The 18,634-nt window shown below is 48.0% G+C and overlaps 1 long non-coding RNA gene across 1 annotated transcript in view; it reads left to right on the top strand.

Moving 5' to 3' along the window:
• The window catches only part of LOC105448967, a 101,891-nt gene extending 97,367 nt beyond the window's left edge, over window positions 1-4,524 (top strand). The window contains exon 7 of the long non-coding RNA XR_974293.1: window positions 4,330-4,524. This is a non-coding gene — a long non-coding RNA (uncharacterized LOC105448967). The remainder of the gene's footprint in view (window positions 1-4,329) is intronic.
• The last annotated feature ends 14,110 nt before the right edge of the window (window positions 4,525-18,634 follow it).

Genomic DNA, 18,634 nt, shown 5'->3' with positions numbered 1-18,634 from the left:
ACCCAGCAGCCGCCACCGCGCGAAAAATTGTCTCGCGGGGGACGTCGCGCGAAAAACGCGCCACCGCGCGCTCGCGAATTCGTTCCGGTGAAAGAGGATAATAAGTCAGGCGGTAATTCCTCCTTTCGCGTGTTGCTCAGTATATATTCGCCGTCTCTCTCGACGATTACTCGTTCACGAGATAAATCCTGCGCGCGGGGTTTTTATTCCCGTGATAAAATCAGCATCGTCATTTTTGATGCGCTAATGTGGTGAGCATTAGAAATTGGAAACGACCTGCTTTGACTGAAAAATTTTCATACAATTTCTATCGCAACGCTAATCTTAATTTCATCAATATCTTGCGCAAACATTAAAAGTATTTAAACGAAAAAAAAGAGAGGTGCAGAACAAAGGAGAGAGAAAGAGAAGGAAAGAGAGGAACGGCGAGACGGAAAATTCAGATAGAGCAACGCATGATTCAGCGATTCGTCATTATTAATGGATCAGCGTTAATCGTCGAGTATCCTTCGCACGTCATGCGATACGCGACACTCCGGGTCGCGTGAAATTTTTATGAGACACCCGTCGGCGCGGCGGGTATATCGATTAATACAGCTGACTGCCACCTTCCGTGATTATTCTAATGCCCCGCGGCTAGATTCATCCGGCCACGTCGCCCGTAATCCTGTTTGGTTTTTCCTCCACCTCCCCCGTCCTCGGCGTCGCGCGCGACTTCGTGATGCACGTCGACGTTTCGCCGCGGGCGGCGAACGTTGTTTGCGCGACTAGGTGGCGACCTTAAAAACATCACGTAACCTCCCGAGACACTAGAAGGCTATATTTTTAGCGAAACAAGTGTAGAAATTGCGTATAGAGTTCATAATTACTATCGTCTAACAGTGATTGTTACATAACGTTTCTCTCTCATTGCGGGAAAAATGAAATAAAGATTTCTTTTCAAACATACATTTGCGTCATATTACAGACCTCGCGAAAGAAAAAAATAGAAACAATGAAGCATATATATATATGTATATAAAAGAAATTTTACACGTGTTTCGAAACAGTTTGTTTAGGAATTCGTATGTAGTTGTACGATCGTTTAACTCGGAATTTCTTCGCAGATCGCAAATTTATAATATAAAATTGCAGATTTACAATCGCAGGTGGACAGGATTAAAAGCGTGAGCATCTTATATAGCTTTCCTCGTCACTCCGCGGAAGCCTTTTATAGTACGGTTGAAACGGAGAAGATAAAGACGGACGTTTCCGTCGAGTTTATTCGCTTCTCGTCCGATCGTCCTCCTCCCCTCCCCCTCCGACCTGTCGATAAGAACTCGCTCCGGCTTTCCCGGGAGCATCGTCTCGCCTTTAATGTAGGCGTCGCGGGATCCAGTTAACTCCTCGGCAAAATTCTCGTTGCAAGCTCGGCGCTTGGTGGTGCTCCGGGGGATGTCACGCCAGTTCGTGGATACGAGGGGATGGATGGCGGTGGCGGCATGGGGGCGACGGGAGGGTGAGGCGCGACGCGGCGTTCTGGTCACGAAAGCCCCCGAGGGCACACGCGCCTTCGTTCCGGAATCCCCGATGGAACCGAGAAACTTCCCTTCCGAAAGGAAAGTGCGCGGGGGTGGAGGTCGTCTCGAATAAGCGGCGCGTGATGCCGAAGCGTCTTGGATCGCGACTCGACGAACGCGGATTGGTGAGATCATGCGATTAATTGAGAATGCTTCCTTTTTGCTTAGAGTTTGAAAAAAATCCAGGTTTTTTTTTTTTAAAGCCCAGTCCAGTGGGGTTTTTTGGGTTATATTTTATTTATATTATTATTAAATTTTATCATAATTTTTTGGTGAAATTTTACAGGTAGGTTTTTTAAAACCACTTGAGCCCACTTAAAAAAATACGATTACTAATTTTCAATATGAAGAAGAAAGAGATTAGGAACGCGGGAAACGAACGATTATACCTGTCATCGATCCGCTTCCGGGGACGAATGCATTAAGCGAATACGCCGAGAATCAGGCGTTTCTTAGGACGTCGCGACGCGCCGCGTCGTGCCACGCGCGCGCGCGTTGCCGGGCAGGTGCTAATTTTAACCGTTTCCTTAACCCGCGTATTTATAGGCGGCCCGACACTCTCTCGCGGGACTCTTTAAAACGTCTCGCCGCGCCGCCGGTCCATTCGTCGCGCGAGCGCGCGGAACCGCGGAAAGCGCCCCGAATAATTCAGCGGAGGACTCGGGCTCCGAAACGAGGACGCGTCATCCTCCCCCTCGTTACTCCTACCCTCCTCTCCCTCCCCTCTCCCCGTCGGTGTGGATTTTCGCTCGTCCCGCGCTCACTCACGCGCGGAGAGGATTGACGTACACCCGTGGCATAAAGCCCCGAGAGAGTTATGCGAGGTCGACAACTTCTGACAAACAAACCTTTCCCATCGACGCCTGTTTGCTTTCCCTACTTACTCGCGCGCGCGCGCGCTCGCTTCTTTTTTTTCTTCCATTATATTTTACTGAATCGTTTATCGAAGTCGTTTAATTCGGAAATGTACTAAAGTATAATTTTAATGCGATAAATATGAATTCAATTCAATTTCTGTTTGATCGTTTCGATTGTTTATATCTATGATTGTTTACTTTATATTTTTTCTCATCGGGAATGTCTGTTTATCGTCAACCACAACTGCTTGCTCTGGGTTACGACCTTGCCATTTAATATTCAACTATTTCATTCTCATAAGTATCAATTTCATTATCACGCAATGATGTGTTTGACGTTCCTTAGGGCCTGAGCAGAAAGATTTGTCGTTACTGCTTCCGACAGATTTCATAGGTCAACGCACAAGGAATTGTCGTGAACGTAGCCTTATGCCGACTACGCGGCAAAGTCGGCAAGGCTACGTTAACAACAATTCCTTGTGCGTTGACCTATGACTACGATTTACGTTTACAACATCTGTCGGCAACAATAACGACAATCTTTTTGCTCAGGTTTAGACCCTTGCCTCACGTTTAAGTCTGTCTCTACGGCGTGTATATATATTTTTTTCAATTCTCCGAACTCGACAAAATTCTGAGATAAGCTGGAGAAATTTTAAATAAATTTTAATAAATTTGATAACACAATTTAATATAACGTTACAATAACTTTCTCTGATCTCTTGAGGAATGATTCTCTCAAAACCTCGGTACGTCATAATGACTTTCGCGTGTATTTTATCCTCCTTCGGCCACTTTCGGTTTTTAAGCAAAAGCAGAATTTGACAAGATGGGCCCAACCCAATAAAACCCATCCGGATTTTCACAATATTGTTGTTAAATATCAAAATCCCGAAGAAGTCGGTCCCGCTTCCGTTAAGTAAGCGAAATATCGTATCGATACCCCGCCTCTATAGCCTATACAGCCGAGGCGCGGGGAACTGCGGTCGCGCACGTGAACGCGACCGCACGCGAGCGGCAATTATCCGGCAGCCGCCCGCACCGCGTGGTCGACAGCGATGGTGGAGAGAGCGCGAGAGAGAAAGAGAGGCAGAGGCAGAGTTGCTATGAGCCCGGCGGATCCCACGGGCGCGATTGCGGACCCGGGGCTAGCAGGGCGCGCTGTCGCCACCAGCCGACGCCCTTTTTGCCGGCACGTTCGAGTCGGCGTCGGTCTCATAATTTCGGTGACCAGCGGTGACCGCCAGAGTTCTTTGCCGCCCCCGTTAATCCGCGAGAGGAAAACCCATATAGCTCGACTCGCTCGGAGAAGTGAGGGAAAAATATTATTTGTCCTCAGGAGGGGAAACGATCTCGCGATGGCGTTTGATAACGATATAAAGACGAGAAAAAGAAGAAGGAAAAGAAATCTCGCGATGCAAACGGGCCTGTGAAACGGTCGTTGAAAATATCGCAGCGAGTCACACTAACCCCGATTCGCCCTCCGTCGCGATCACGACTGCTGTCTGTAAGGCTTATCGTCTGCTATACGCAACATACGCGGCGAGACTTCGTTCGGCAGATCTCCGCGATCGATCGTCATCAGTCGACCGAGAAACCGACCGAAGTAAGACCCATATACATCACAACGGCCGCGTGGTATATGGTATATATCTATAATATATATATATATAGGTATATCGTCCGGATACACGCCGTCATTATTTCGCGATCGATGGTCGACTATATAGCGCGTACCCGATGCGTAATACGTGCACGGTCCGTTGTGTAGAGTCGATGCCACGGGCGATCGAATCGCGCGCGGCGCGGCGCGCCTCTAAATAAGGCCGCGCGATTTATTCACGCGTCTCGTCGTGAATCGCCGGTCACTTTGATCCGTCTAGCGCGAAATCAACCTTTTTTTTTTTTTGCAGTTTCTCCCCGGCCGACCCATGGGTTCTCGGACCGTGCCCTTGCCCGACCGCAAGATCGGCGATCCGCTCCGACTCTCGTCGCGCGGCTCTATGAGTGGCCGATTTATGCGTCGTCACGCGCGTCCATCCTCCTCGGGACTCGTCCTCGCTCGCACGAACGAGTGGATACCACCCTTGCGTTCTACTCCACCTCACATAGGGGTATGTATGATTTAGAATAGAAAATAGGGCGGAAGAACGATTTATGACGCTAGAGGATGACAGAGAGAATTTTCAGACTTGATGATTATTTTGTAGACACCAATTTTATGCGTACATTACGTTTAATATTTCTTCCTCTTTTGCGTTTATTTATTAATTTTTTTTTTACTTTTGCAATATTAATAATTTATTGAGTTTAATAGAAATTTAATTTTAAATTTAACTTTATCGATTTTAATTAAATTTCCCATTTGATTGAGATTCGAATTAACGCGAAATTTTATATCTTTTATATCTTGCTGCCTGTTCTCTCTGTCAAACATGTATTAGTACTCATTAGCATATAATTATACGTCGATTAGAGATGCCGCCACTTCTCTCCATCCGTCCCGCTTCGCGACCCCATCCCTACGGCGCGCACTTCGATCCCCTGCGGAGGGGCGGCGGCCTCCCTCGCGAGGGGTGCTCGCGCGCGAGGCAGAGAGGGTGCGTCAACTGTTGCACGATCGCTCAAACTTTTCAGTCACAACAGGAAAGCCCGCGGCGGTGCGCTGCCGACGGATCGCCACTTGCCGCGCGAAGGATGGCTTGACTCCGGTTCCCCAATCCTCCCCCGTTGTCGCTGCCGCAAATAGGGGAGGGTTTGACAAACGAGGCGGATAAAACCGTTCACGCGTCGTCTAGAAACTCCCGTGGTATTAATTTCAGGGCGACTGTATTAAATACATTTGCGAGTGGATTGTCGCTTTCCACCTCTATTCCACCCCGAATTCTCTTATCCCGAAAATTCGCTTCTACCTCAAGAACTTGATAGAGGGAAAAATATTTATCGACGAGACACCCTGTATATCCGGCGCATGAAAATTGCAGAAGCCGGGCCGGTGCGATAACCAACGAAATTATTTATCGCGATCGCGGCGCTTCGTCCTCCCCATTCCCCCCCTTTCGCCTCCCCTCTCGGGCGGGATAAGCGGTCGGGCGCGCGCAACCCGAGGTTATTAACGTACCCGAGGGTCAGGAAAATCGATCTCCTTCGGGAACGGATCCTTATGAAATTAAGATCCTTCCTCCGGCCTTCCCCATCCGGCTGCTCGTTTTCTCGACGATCCTCTCTCCCTTCTCTCTCTCTCTCTCTCTCTCTCTCTCTCTCTCTCTCTCTCTCCTTTCCTTCTCTTCCTATCTCTCTCTTATCCTCCCTTTCGCTCCCTGCTCTCTCATGATAAACTCGCGCAGACGCCGCGTCATCGACGCTGCGACCGCTCCGTTTCGTGTAATTAGGGTAATTGCGAGCTCCCGCGGTATCTTCCACACGCTCTCGACGCGATAAGCACTGATCCAGGCTACTCGGCACGAATGAAGGTAACGAAATTCGATGATCAGCATATACACGCGATATCGTAATGTCCACGTGACTCTGTATGCAATTGGATGTTATATTTGTGACTGTCGAAACTTTAAGAACTTTTATCTCTATTGGAGTATAAATATATATGCTATAACAGATATACACGTGCAATGCGGAATTATTATCTGAATTTATGAATTATACTTTCTCTAGAACTTCGTTCATCCTCTTAAAGAATTATATGGCTCTAGGCTATTCGATTTTATGTTATTTAAATAATTCTAACGGATATACAGTGGTAGCGTACTTCAATGGTTCAATGCTCTAATTTCTTGCTCCATTTAACATGATTTAATTAGCTTCGACCTTACACGTTCGCGATGTGCGTCTTGTTTCTGTAACTTCTACGGAACATTGCCGCGCCTTTTATCAGTTTTCCTTTGCGGGGAATCTTTATGAAGTTAACATCCTTTTTCCCAGCTAGTATCAACTACGGTTTTTCTCGGTATCCTGCTCGAAACTTGTTGACTTCGCTATTCGCTAATACGTCGAGAAATTTATTTAATGGACACCACGAGAGGGTGTTCTTTCTATATAGTTATACTGATAATCAAAATTCGATAATAAATCCTAGATGTAACTACAAGAAATGATACTGCGGATGTAAATAAGATCTACAATTGATTTTCCATCTCCTGTGTTTATCAAACGGACTTCGTTACTCAATTAGCAATCGCCAACTCGCGTTTGATTGTCATTAATAAATCAGCGATATTTTTGACCATCACCTAGTTCGAACAACGACCTAAACATCCAGAATTGACGAAGGTGCTCCGGATTAATCGATTTTACTGGCGTAACTTTTAAGTTCGGCGGTATCGATGCAACTCGGAACGCGAAATCACACGCGAGCATATATGAGCTATAAAAATGCTGCTGTCCGTCGTAGCCCGGCTGCCGCGCGGCAATCTACTTTTATTCGCCATCCATATATTTTGCGTGGCGGTCCGGTTGTTGCATACCGGGTGATCGTAAAGCGTCGCGATACGACGTCGCGACGTGCCCGCGATGACACCACAGACAACACGTGTGTGTCTGAAAGACGTTTCGGTTGTTTTAAAAAAAGATTCTTTAAGACTCTACCACGAGACATCATAAAAACGCCTTCAAAATTGTCTGAAAATTATCTTTCATATTTCTAGAGTATAATTATTTATATTACCGATTGCAGTATTCATTGATTGGAAAGCATATGGCACGTGGCCAATTTAAATGTACATGATCTACAACAATGTTTATCATTAATTAAAATCTTACTCATCCAATCTGTCTTTTATTATTTTGATGTCACAGCGAAAGAGCTGAGGCGGAACGCGAGAATAAGAAGAAACACAAAGCAAGAATTGAAATTATTTGACTAATTGATCTGTCAGTGGTATATCAAGTACTTGTATTTGTGAATTTTCAAGAATTTAGATTTTCGCAATTTAAAATCTCTCGAATTCTTGGGGCCGCAATTTTTGAAAATCTGGAACATTTTTGAAATTTTTAGATAATGCAATCTTCTTGCCGATCAAATATGTCATGTTGCGTTAAGCGCGACATATTTTTCCTCCGCCAAACGACTAAAAAATTCTATCTCAGAACAGAGTCACCCGGTAGTCCTGCGCCCGATGACGAGGCGCGAGGGAGAGTTGCTAACGTTTCAGCGTGTTAGCTATATTCTCTCGAGTCTAGACTCGGAGATGGAAGATAGCTGTTCCTAGGCTAGGGCCAGCCATAATCGCCATTCGCCGCCCACACCTTCCGGGGGTCGCCGCCGCCGCTGCCGGCTTCCACAACCCTCCGGTTTCTCTTCCTCATCCTGCCGGTCGTGTTCCCTCTTCCCCGTTCTCCTGCCGCCGGGCCGGCCCTTGGGGATCCGCAATCCGCCGTCCACGATCTCGTCAGCCGCTCTCCCTCCTCCCTCCCCCCTCCGTCCTCTCCTCCGCCATCCATCCTCTGCACGCGGTGATTCCCCGTCCTCCGCCTCCTTCTCCCCGGAGAGAGATCCCGCGGATTTTATCTTTGTCCTTTGCGCGCTCGATTCGGCGGCGAACGGGATAAATCCACCGGAAGGATCGCGCGACGTTTTTCCCGCCGTCGAACCGCGCCGAGCCGATCCGAGCTGCGCCGAGCCGGGGCTAATGCTACGCTACGCCACGCCGGGAAAGTTGGTGGTTAAATTTCCCGACGAAATTTTTGCCACCGCTGTTGCCACCGCTCTCTCTCTCTCTCTCTCTCTCTCTCTCTCTCGCCTCCCTCCCTCTCTCTTTCTCCCGCCCCGGATTTTTCCGGCGCACGAGTTTCGCGAGTTAATCGCCCGCGGGCTCGCCCGGTTCCCACCCCCGGAAGGATTTTACTCGGGATGAAAGGATGCGACGCGGCGGGGTGTAACGTGTGCCGGTGAAATGTGTGCCAGGTCAAGCGAAGGCACAAAGAATTCGGTACCAAAAGGGTTTAGCTTGATTTTCTTTTTTTTTTCCGGGAGATTAAGCGAAGATATATCTCGAATGTCATCGCTATTTCTGAAAAAAGGAGAAGTTTTCGCTAAAAGCGTCTCTTAACGACGTTAAGAACAACGTTATTAGAATACGTCGCGGAAATTCTTCGATTGTCATACACGAGCGTTGAAATAGTCAACGAACGGAATTGTCGCGAGCGCGCGCTCCTATTCCGATATTCCCTCTGCCTCTCTAACTCGCCGTGGGTGTTAAAAATGCAAACCGCGCGAGATTTTTCGCGTCGCGCATTCGCACGGATTATCGCGTCCCCGATCGTTTTCCTCCGTCGACGAGGATTTGAATTTCGAGGAAGCGCCGGGTGACAAAAATCTCGTCGAATTATGTCGCTCGCTCGCCGTGCGGGCGCCGACGAATTCCCGACCGAATTCTCGCCGCGCGTCGGTCGCGCTGCTCGCTTTTGTTTCGCCCGAAGGATTTCCTCTCGGAATGGAGGATGGATGAAATTGCAACGCTATTGGATCCGCGCGCGCACCGTGCTCGCGCGTCGGCGTCGGATATCCGGGCGTCTTTTATTTTGCTTGTCGGCCCCGCTGTTATCTGGCTCGCTACGCTGAAATTTTGACGAATCTCTCTCCCTCCCCCCTTTCCCTCCGTCCGTCCGGACTCTCCTCCGTCCGCGCGACTCCGACGTTACGAGATTGCTGTCCGTAACAAAAAGCAGCTAAAATTCGTGCGTTAACGTTTCCCGATCGTAGCCGCTGTGAAATATTACGAGGTGAAATATTAGGGGATGTCTTCCGAGACGAGTATGATCGACGTGACACATTGGGGGGAAAAAAGAGCGTTTTCGCCGTTGTAACGAGAGGAATGTTTTCCTAATCCAATGATCCCAATCAATTGCACAGGTTATTAATGATTTCCGAATTAATCTGATTAATTTGAACTCTTCTTGAACCTGTTTTGCTATAAGTTTACAAATTTATTCGCGGTTTTGATCAGTTCGCGAACGCATTTTGACGTGGGAGTTCCGATAAATTTTCAGCACGATCGTACATGTCACGCCGGAGGGGTGCGTCGAAGGGACGGAAAGGGGGAGAGGCGCACGATGTTAATTAAATCCGCAGGGATTTTTTTACATCTCCATTCTCTTTCCCCTCCCCCCTTTTATCCCTCCGCGCCCTAACGCCGTCGAAGGGACAGGCACATTGAGTGAGAATTAATCGATGGCCATTAATTTGTCAGGAACTCGTGATAATCCTCATCCATTTGTATTATCGCGATATTGTAGCGCCGAAAAATTAGCGCTTGACTCGGCGCAATATTCTTGCAGCTTCGCCACAAGTCTCGTAATTGACGTGTGCGTTAAAGATATTTTTGAATTATATATAATTTTAAAAAGTTACTGGGACGTGGTTCTTGTCATTTTTCTTGAAGACTCGACTGCAGATTGACTGCAATTGATTGCTGTTTCGCAAGTCACACGAAATACAGATATTGCTATAAATTTAATATAACTTTTTTTTTTTCATCAGCCTCGTAATCTGAATGCGAGCGTTTCGTCGTTGGGGCGGCGCAAAAATTCACGCGGGGTAATCACGGTGAAGCGTTGCAAGAAAAATTATCCCGCGGATAGCTGCTTATTAAAAATTGGATGTGTGTTAATAATTACAAGAATTAATAGCCGTTCGTCAATATATATCCATATATTTCTTTTTTACACAAATTTAACATTACACATGAAGTTGTTATATCTTAGAAACGTCGATACGCGTATCTAAAATATTGCGATTTTTCGTCCGTTATTTTTTTTCTCACGCAAGACGCTCCATCGGCGCGGCTCACATTTTCCGGTGAAAAGCTTCGGCGGCGCGGCGGTGGCGGCGGCGACCGCGCGAAGCGATGAAATATTCGACAAGCTGGCATCGAGTTATACCGGCTAAATTCATCGCCGGTTATTTAACCTTTTTTTCCGCCGATACGAGCCACGATCGATTTGAAGCTCGATTAAGGGGAACCGGGCGTTGCAGCGCGATGCAGTGACAGGAGAGGACGAGTGGAATTGCGTTAAAGTGATTACCCGTTTTCGCGTGTTCCGCGCTTCGAACATTAATATTGTAACAAAAAATAAACGCCCGGCGCAAATGTATCGACTTATCCGAGTGTCCTGAATACCGATACGTCGAGGAACGCCGGGAGTCCCTTCATTTCGAAGTTGATTTATGGAAGTTATTTAATTATAAAACGATCCGGCGCGCGGATAGTTCTCATTCACTCGCTGAACTTAATACGCTAAATATTCCCCCCCCCCCCATGTTAATGCTCATACTTCTCTTGCGACGACTTGAAAGTACTATACGCAATATAAGAGAGAACTTATTTGTGCTTTTTTTAATTAAACTTATTTTCGATATGCGTGCAACTAAAAGGTTGCCTGCCAGCGGCCGATCAAATTGCCGCCAGGGAAATCCGACTCCGACCTCATCAAGGAATTCTTAGCTTTAAAGAGGAGAGGCGCAACCTCCGATACACCCTATATACGTCTGCAGCGTACCAAGATTTACTCTGGCCGAAGCACGAAGTGCTTGTGCGCGCGCGAGTGTGTGCCTGTGCGACGCGTATTTGAGTTTGGAGGGGCACGTGTATATGTACATATACGTATGTGTATTTGCGTGCACGTGTGTGTGTGTGTGTGTGGGACTGCGTGTGTGGTGCACGACACGCGAAACGGATGATCGAGCACCACTGACGCCCGAGCCACACACGGGGGTTGGTTTGGGAGCTCGCGAATGGCTATGGCGTGCCGAGGGATGATTAATGCACGCCACCACCATCGCCCCACAGCACGCCGTCGCTCTCTCTGTACATTCGCTCCCCCTCCCTTCCTTCCTCGCCGCCACCCCCGGTGGCATAGGTCGGGCGAGCGTCATCGTTGTTTTGCACGCACAGGTGCGGAAACATTCTCCGGAAGCGGCGCGCGACTCATTGTTCGATGCGAACTTCAAGGACTTTCTCTCTTCTCTCTCTCTCTCTCTCTCTCTCTCTCTCTCTCTTTGTCTCTAACTCTTTATTTTCCGACCACCGCCTGGTAAAAATCAATCCGCGATCTTTTAATGACAGGAGTTTTCTTGGCTATAGACTGTAATTGCTTGCATCTATTCTAGACTTCATTTTTAACGATTTCTAACAAAACGCCGACAAAGGTATCGGTCTTTTCTTCAACGCGATCCGACGGAACTCCATTCTTCTTTTATGAGTAATAAAGACAGAGCCGCTAAATTACAGGGCTAAAATTACGAATGTACTGTTTCACTAACGTGAAATCGATTTTTAGCACCGCGACAAGTTATTTCTACGACTCTTGTTAAATACGCATCTCTCTATGATAATCACTGTGCAAGTGAAAGCATGTTAAGTGAAAGTTTAAACTCGGTATGTCATCCCGCGTGAATGAAGCCCCTAAAATCATTCTTGTATCGAGAGATATTTAGCGAGAGTGTGAAGAGACATTATCCGTGAATCCGCCGCTAAGGAAATGATTAATTCACTAAATCCAATCTCGAATATATATCTTCTTCGTTTGCGGTTCACGGCGTGATTGCGGCGCGAAGTTTCGATCCGCGATGACACGGATATTAAACTTTCACGGGACGACATTTTTCTTCCACGGTGGAAAATAACCGTGACGCTAATGAATGCAACGGCACCTCATTTAGGAGGTAGCCGACAGCTTGACAGTTCGATGTTCGGTTCGCATCGTATCGGTGAAGCGTTGTCACCAGCGTGTTTTTTTTTTTCGCGAAAAGCCGGCGCTTTCAAGTACCACCTCGTGAAAGAAATCATTTCTACACGCGTTAATGTACGCGGCACACACATACTGACGCATAATATAAAATGCTTTCAATTAAACGGTCGGACGCGTAAAGCCTCCAGTAGATCCGCGAGAACGAGAATACGCTCCGTATTTCTACATAACACTTCCTTTCCTCTGAATAAATAAGGTCCGATCGCGCGCTCGTGCCCAGCTCGCCCGGAGAGAAATTGTCCTTTCTCCGATTCCCACTTCTCGTTAATATCTTTCACATATCTCACAATTCTCACACCGATGTAAATTAATAAATATGCGATTATATGTATAGACGATAATCTTGGAAATGATGACTATATTGAAATTATGTCTTGCGTTTAGTGAAGATATGTTGAAGATAATTTGAAGCTAATTATACGGACATACATAATATATTTCCGATATTCCTTTCGATGGCTTGTCTTTTTAAAAACTACTACTCTTCATTCTTTGTCTTACTATCTTTTTGAGTTCCTTGTGATTTACAATGGACTTGATCTAGTACTCGCATAAATTTCGAATAAACTTAAAACGCGAATAATCTTCCTAAGTAGAAATTACGTTGCATTTCAAAAGCTATCGGTGTGTATTCCTCGATATTTTTGTTAAAGAAAAGTATATCGCAAATAAACCGAAGAATCTGCGTATACGAGAATAAATTTTGAGGGGGCGGAGCGTCACATGTACACGGTCCTCCAGATCGCAGAGATGCGAAATTACGCGCGACACCTTCGTTACCGCGCGAATCGCGCCATAAAGCTGGCGCGTATAATAAAATCACAATTGGCGGCCGCGCATAGGGAAGCAGATATATGTATACCTAATATTGCGGGAGAAGGCGAGAGAAAGAGAAGCGAGGGGGGGGGAGAGGAAGGGAGAAAGAGAGAGGATTCTGGCGGCAGATTTATAGCGAAAATCCAGGTTTACCTCCACCCACCGTGCCCGGCAATAAAGAACCGAAAACTATCGTCCGGATATTGGTCCATATCCAAACAGAGGACCGGCTGTGCTGGTCTCGCCACGCAGTAACACCGGCGGCAGTCCAACCACCGCCGTCGCAATCGCCGTCGCCCTTTCGCAAACGACAGCAGGACGCGGGACAACATGCGATCTCAAGGAAGCAAACACGATCGCACGGAAAGCACGAAGGGAAAATAGAAAACGAAGAGGAAGAAGAAAAAAAAATAGAAAGGAGAACGAAGACAAAGGGATACAAACGTGGCCGGGTGGGCAGAGGGAGATGGACTTTGCGTCGCCGAGGGTTAAGCCTGATTTGCACGACGTTGATTTTTACCCCGGCGTGGATTCTCGACGGCACGGCGCACCGCCGCGCCGCGGCGGCGGCGGCGAGGTCGAGGGATGCAGAGGGAACGATCCTTCTTCCGCGAGGCAGGATTTAACACATATCGGGTTTATTCGCGCGTGTATATACCGGGTGTCACGTATGTACGCCTCTTTGTTCGCGGATTGTTGGAACAGTTTTAAGAGCGATCTTTAAATCAGAAATACTAAAAAATTTCGTATCCAAATTATAGTACTAAAAAAAAGTAACATATGATGGCTCTGCTTAACACTTTGTAATATTTATTCGTTTTATTTGTTACAATTAAATCCCGAATTTCATTTTATTATTCGTAACGCGCTTTCTCGAGCGGTTGAGAAATTGAGTAAGGGCTAAAGGCAACGGTAGATTTCCCAGCACTTGCTCCCTACTCAACGTACAAGCTTCCGCTGTACCAGCCGGCGAATCAGCGTGCCGCTCCCCGGAAAGAAGTGTCGCGTAATCCGGGCTTTAGGTCGAGAGAACGGTGTGCACACCGCGCGCATGTAGCGCCCACGCCACACGGTGCATTGTACACCCACACACATACACACAGAGCGCGCGACGTGTCGCCTACGTGCGGCAGTCCGGTGGGTGTAGGTAACGGGGCTGAACCCCGCTGCGGAGTCGCGGAGGGCGCGCGGTGCGGAGGGAAGCCCGGAGTGGTGGTGAGCCGGTCGAGGGGGTTGCCGGGCCGGCGGTGGCGGTAACGCGATAAACGGATTAACGGCGAGCTCGAACTCGAGCCCGTAGTTCGGCGGTCGGGTTCGGTCGCGGGGATGGGGTTCGTGCGCCGCACGGAAGGAGCGATGGGGTGGGGGGAGGGGGCGAGAGAGAGGCTGGCAGAGGGTGAGGAAGGCGCGGTAGAGGGTGGGAAGGGGGCGGTTGGCGGATGTCACGGCATCGCACGTTGCCCGACACCCACGACCCCGACAACCGCCGCCGCCGCCGCCGCCGCCGCCGCCGCCACCGCCGCCGCTGCCGCCGCCGCCGCCGCCGCACTCCGCACTCCCTCCGGTCTCCTTCTCTGTCCTCCCCCTTTTCTGCCCGTCGCCGCCACCGACGCCGCAGCCGCCCCCGTGTCGGTGTCGTCCCACGCCGCACTGCAGCGCAGCTATCCGCGTCAAAGCTTCGCGTTCGGACGGATTCCCCGTTCCGAAGCGCTATAGGTATATATATAACGCGCGCGCCTATGTACACCTGCCTGCACCGCGCCGCTCATTAGTGCGGGGACGCGATAGAATAATAATTTATTATGCCTGGACCGTCCTCCGGAGGACCGTTGGCTCCGCTCTGGGAACGATTACGCGCGACTTCGCGTGACATATGATATAAATCGGGTCAGATCACATATTAGACGTTTATGATATCGTATTTGTAACGTTATTAGACATTTATGTTTTATTGTTGTTAATTACTGGCTTTAATATAAGGTGCAGAACAAACACACGCGATTAATTTCAAGAAACGAATATCATTAAAGTTAATTTTTTTCTTTTTATGAAGAAGAAAAGTTATTGAGATATCGATAGCTTTCGAGTTATGAGCAACTGCAAATACATGTTTCGCGTAGTTATTTAGCTCCAAATGTCTTCTACTTAAAAAAATGTCAACTTAAGAATCGATTATAAAGATATTTAATATCGAATATCAAGAAGAATCGTGAAAAAATTAAGAAATATCCCAATCAAACTTGAGCTAAAAGACACTGATTTCAGAGATTGAGCGAAGAATTTAGAATCTAATTGTCCGCAAAGAATCCATCCGTCGTAGGTATATTCCACGTGTTGATCCTGCATATACGTTTATATAGATATAGGCAGGATAGGCTTGACGCTGATGTGAACAACAGTGTTCGTTCATCTAAAACACTCGTTTAAAATTTTTCTCGCGGGAGTTTGCGCTATCTCGAACTGGTCCTCTCTCATTCGGAGCAAAGACGGAAGTACTTACATCCCGTCCTAACGCTGTCGTGTTGATCGCTCAAGAGCTTCATCAGAACCGCCGTCGCACTCGCGATACTGCCATCCTCCATCCTAATCCAACCTCCCCCTCCGCAGATAGTTAGGTGCCTATACCCGAGGACATTCTCACGTAGAAAACGTTGCGGCGAGAGATGGTGTCGGAGGAGGATGAAGGGACGCATTCGCGCGGCCACGGGGGGTGGCGCGGCTTTTATGATCGTGCGCCTCGTTTCACGGCGGTTTGATGGTGTCAGGATGAAGCGATGGAGAGCGCGCGAGGGCCGAGATAATAGCTAGGAAGAGGCGAGGGGAGAAGGGGGAGGGAGAGACGTTAAGGAGACGGCTAGGATGAAGGGGGAGATCTGAGAGGAGAGAGGTTGTGGGAAAACGACGGGAATCGAGCGGGGTGGAACGGGGGAGGAGAGAGCAACCGAGAGGCAAAATGGCGTGCGGCGGCACCCCATCCTACGAACGAATGGGGGGGGGGGTGAAGAGGGGGGAGGAGCGCGAAGCGAGAACGCCGTCGTGCCCCGCATTTTATCGCGGCGGCTTCATCTTTATTTATCGCCGATACGACTTTACGGCATATATCCCTCCGTATTCCCCGCGGGATTCCGCGCTACGTGCGCCGGCAAAGGGAGAATGAGAGCCGCGCAAGCGAAAGGGGGAGAAGGAGAGAGAGAGAGATAGAGAGAGAGCGCCGGTCGCGCTAGATAGAATGGAGGCAACGGGGACCGCGGGGAGGGAACAAAGGGGGCGCGAAGGGAGCGACGGTTGACTCCTCGGGAATGCCTCGAGCATTCCGGGATAATTGTCGAAGTTAGCCCCACGGAGCGGGTAAGAGGGAGGAGATTGATTTCTTCCCGGCGAAACGAGACCGAGAGTCGAACGGACGTAAAACGGTGAGTGCGCTCTATACTTTCATTAATCTAACGATATCGGGAGTGACCTCGTTATAATTCTAAGGTATACCGGTTTATGCGTAAATTCCCGGCGGTGACAGCAGTCTTCTGTTCATTACATAGCGGCTAGGAACGTCTCGTCGTCATCCGTTTCATTAGAATACCAAAGGTATTATCTTTTCCCGTCAATTGTTGTAACATTATTATATTTATAAGAAAATATTTCTCTGTGAAATACAAAAATTTAACTTATAGCGCAACATTTAATATCGGTCCTCTCCGAAACGAGCTGCACCACGGATGATTCATTACCGCGTAAACGCGCCTCGCATGATCGGGACGCTCGGATTTTCATCAGCGTAATCCCCGCGGCGGCGAACCGTGTGCGTGGCGCGAAACGCGCGTGTGTGCGTGCGGCCTGCTCGTTATCGGCGATCGTGCACGAGCAGTCTCCTTCGCCTTCGGCGGTGAACGCGGCGGATAGAGAGAGAGAAAGAGAGAAAGAGCGCGGGAGACGGAGAGTGACGGAGAGAGCGGGAGGGTGAGAGGGAGCGCGAGAGGTAGATCCGACCGACAATACGGCGGGCACGCGAGGGCCATTAAAGGAGCAAGACCTCCCTCGCAATAAACGCCGCCCGTCACGCCCGCTGGAAACGCGGACGTGCACGCGTGCTCGCGATGTGCACGCACACACACACAGAGGCGCGGACGGAGGCGCCCGTAACGACGTAATATAGAGCGCTGACGACGCGAGCGCACACACACACACACACACACACACACACACACACACACACACACACACACAAACATACACATACACATCGCATTTTCAGCAGCCGCGCTGAATACCGCGCGTAAAGACTCGGTTCACACCGCGGCGGGAACGGTCGTCTGGCCATGGCTATTACGACCCGCTCAGGTATTCCACGATGCGTGAGCGGGGCGAGACGTTTATTGGCGCCCTGAGGACCGGAGTATACCCTGCGAGAGACGCAGAACCAAACGCGAAATTTTCTCGAGACCGTAAACATAATATATCAAGGGGACTATAGGATGTTTTCCGCATTGCCAGAAAGGAGCGAGAACAAGTTAATTTTGTTTGCAAATAGCCATTGATATTATTAAAGTTTAACAAAAAATAGAAATTAAAAAATGTTAAAAAATTGCCGTTTATTACATAAAAATATGTACATTATATATAAAATTATATATTACATCTATTTATTATAATTATATATATTTATATATCAGCGTTTTATATATAATGTATCAAAATCTTATTTTTTTTTTTTCATCAATTTATTGCAGATTATTTTCTTTTGTATTTTATATTATATATCTGACATCTCTCATGGAGAATTTAATACTACATAAAGATGAAAGAGAAATTAAATTTAGAAGAGTCTTGTGCATGTAGGTATGTCCTAAATTTGAAGAGATAAGTGATTCGATATATACAAGAATACTTGAATTGAATTAGAACATATGTAGATGCATCAGGGAATAATTTAGGAAATATTCTTGCGTCATTCAACTTCAATAAATGAGAATTGCTACTATCGTCGCTATACTTAACTATAATGCTTAGTTATTAGGTAATAAACACGATCTATATTTTCGAACATTAGCGTTATCTTTATTTTAACGTTAACTTTATTAGCACGCTATTTAAAGTTAGTGATACAAGTAGAACATGAAAATGAAATACAATAGCATTTGATTAGCAATAACAGATATCGAATGCTACGAGTTTTCGCGTTTAAATATATCGCAATTGACATTTCGAGGCGTGAGCTTGAATATGCCGGTATGGACACGCTGTTAGCTGGAGGGCTGTTTAGGAAGTGTGCCCGAGGAAAAGCCATTTGCGATTAGAGTAGGCCTGGAAGAGCAGGTGATCAGGAAAAAAACTGCCGAATAGCCACGTCACGTGCGAGAAAACGCGGCGGTCGTAGGCAAGAAAAATTGCGAGGACGAAGGCAAAAAGGATGCCACAGCGCGCGCGGATGGAGGGTGAGAGACGGGCGGGGCTGGCGGGTGAGCACAGGGGATGACGGGACGGAGGAGAGGTGGGAAGGGGAGCAGGGAAAGGGATGTTGACGCACGTGACCCGAGCGGTCGCGTGCGAGCATCCATCTCTCGTTCTCGCTCTCGTCGTCGCCCACTTTTTTTCTCTCCACTCCGCTCCATCCTCCCTCCCGCAACCCCCTTCCTCCGCCCG

Source organism: Wasmannia auropunctata, unplaced genomic scaffold (genome assembly GCF_000956235.1).
Source record: "Wasmannia auropunctata unplaced genomic scaffold, wasmannia.A_1.0 LD336078.1, whole genome shotgun sequence".
NCBI classification, from domain to species: domain Eukaryota; kingdom Metazoa; phylum Arthropoda; class Insecta; order Hymenoptera; family Formicidae; genus Wasmannia; species Wasmannia auropunctata.
Note: the sequence above shows the minus strand (reverse complement) of the source record. Positions and strands in the feature narration are given on the sequence as shown.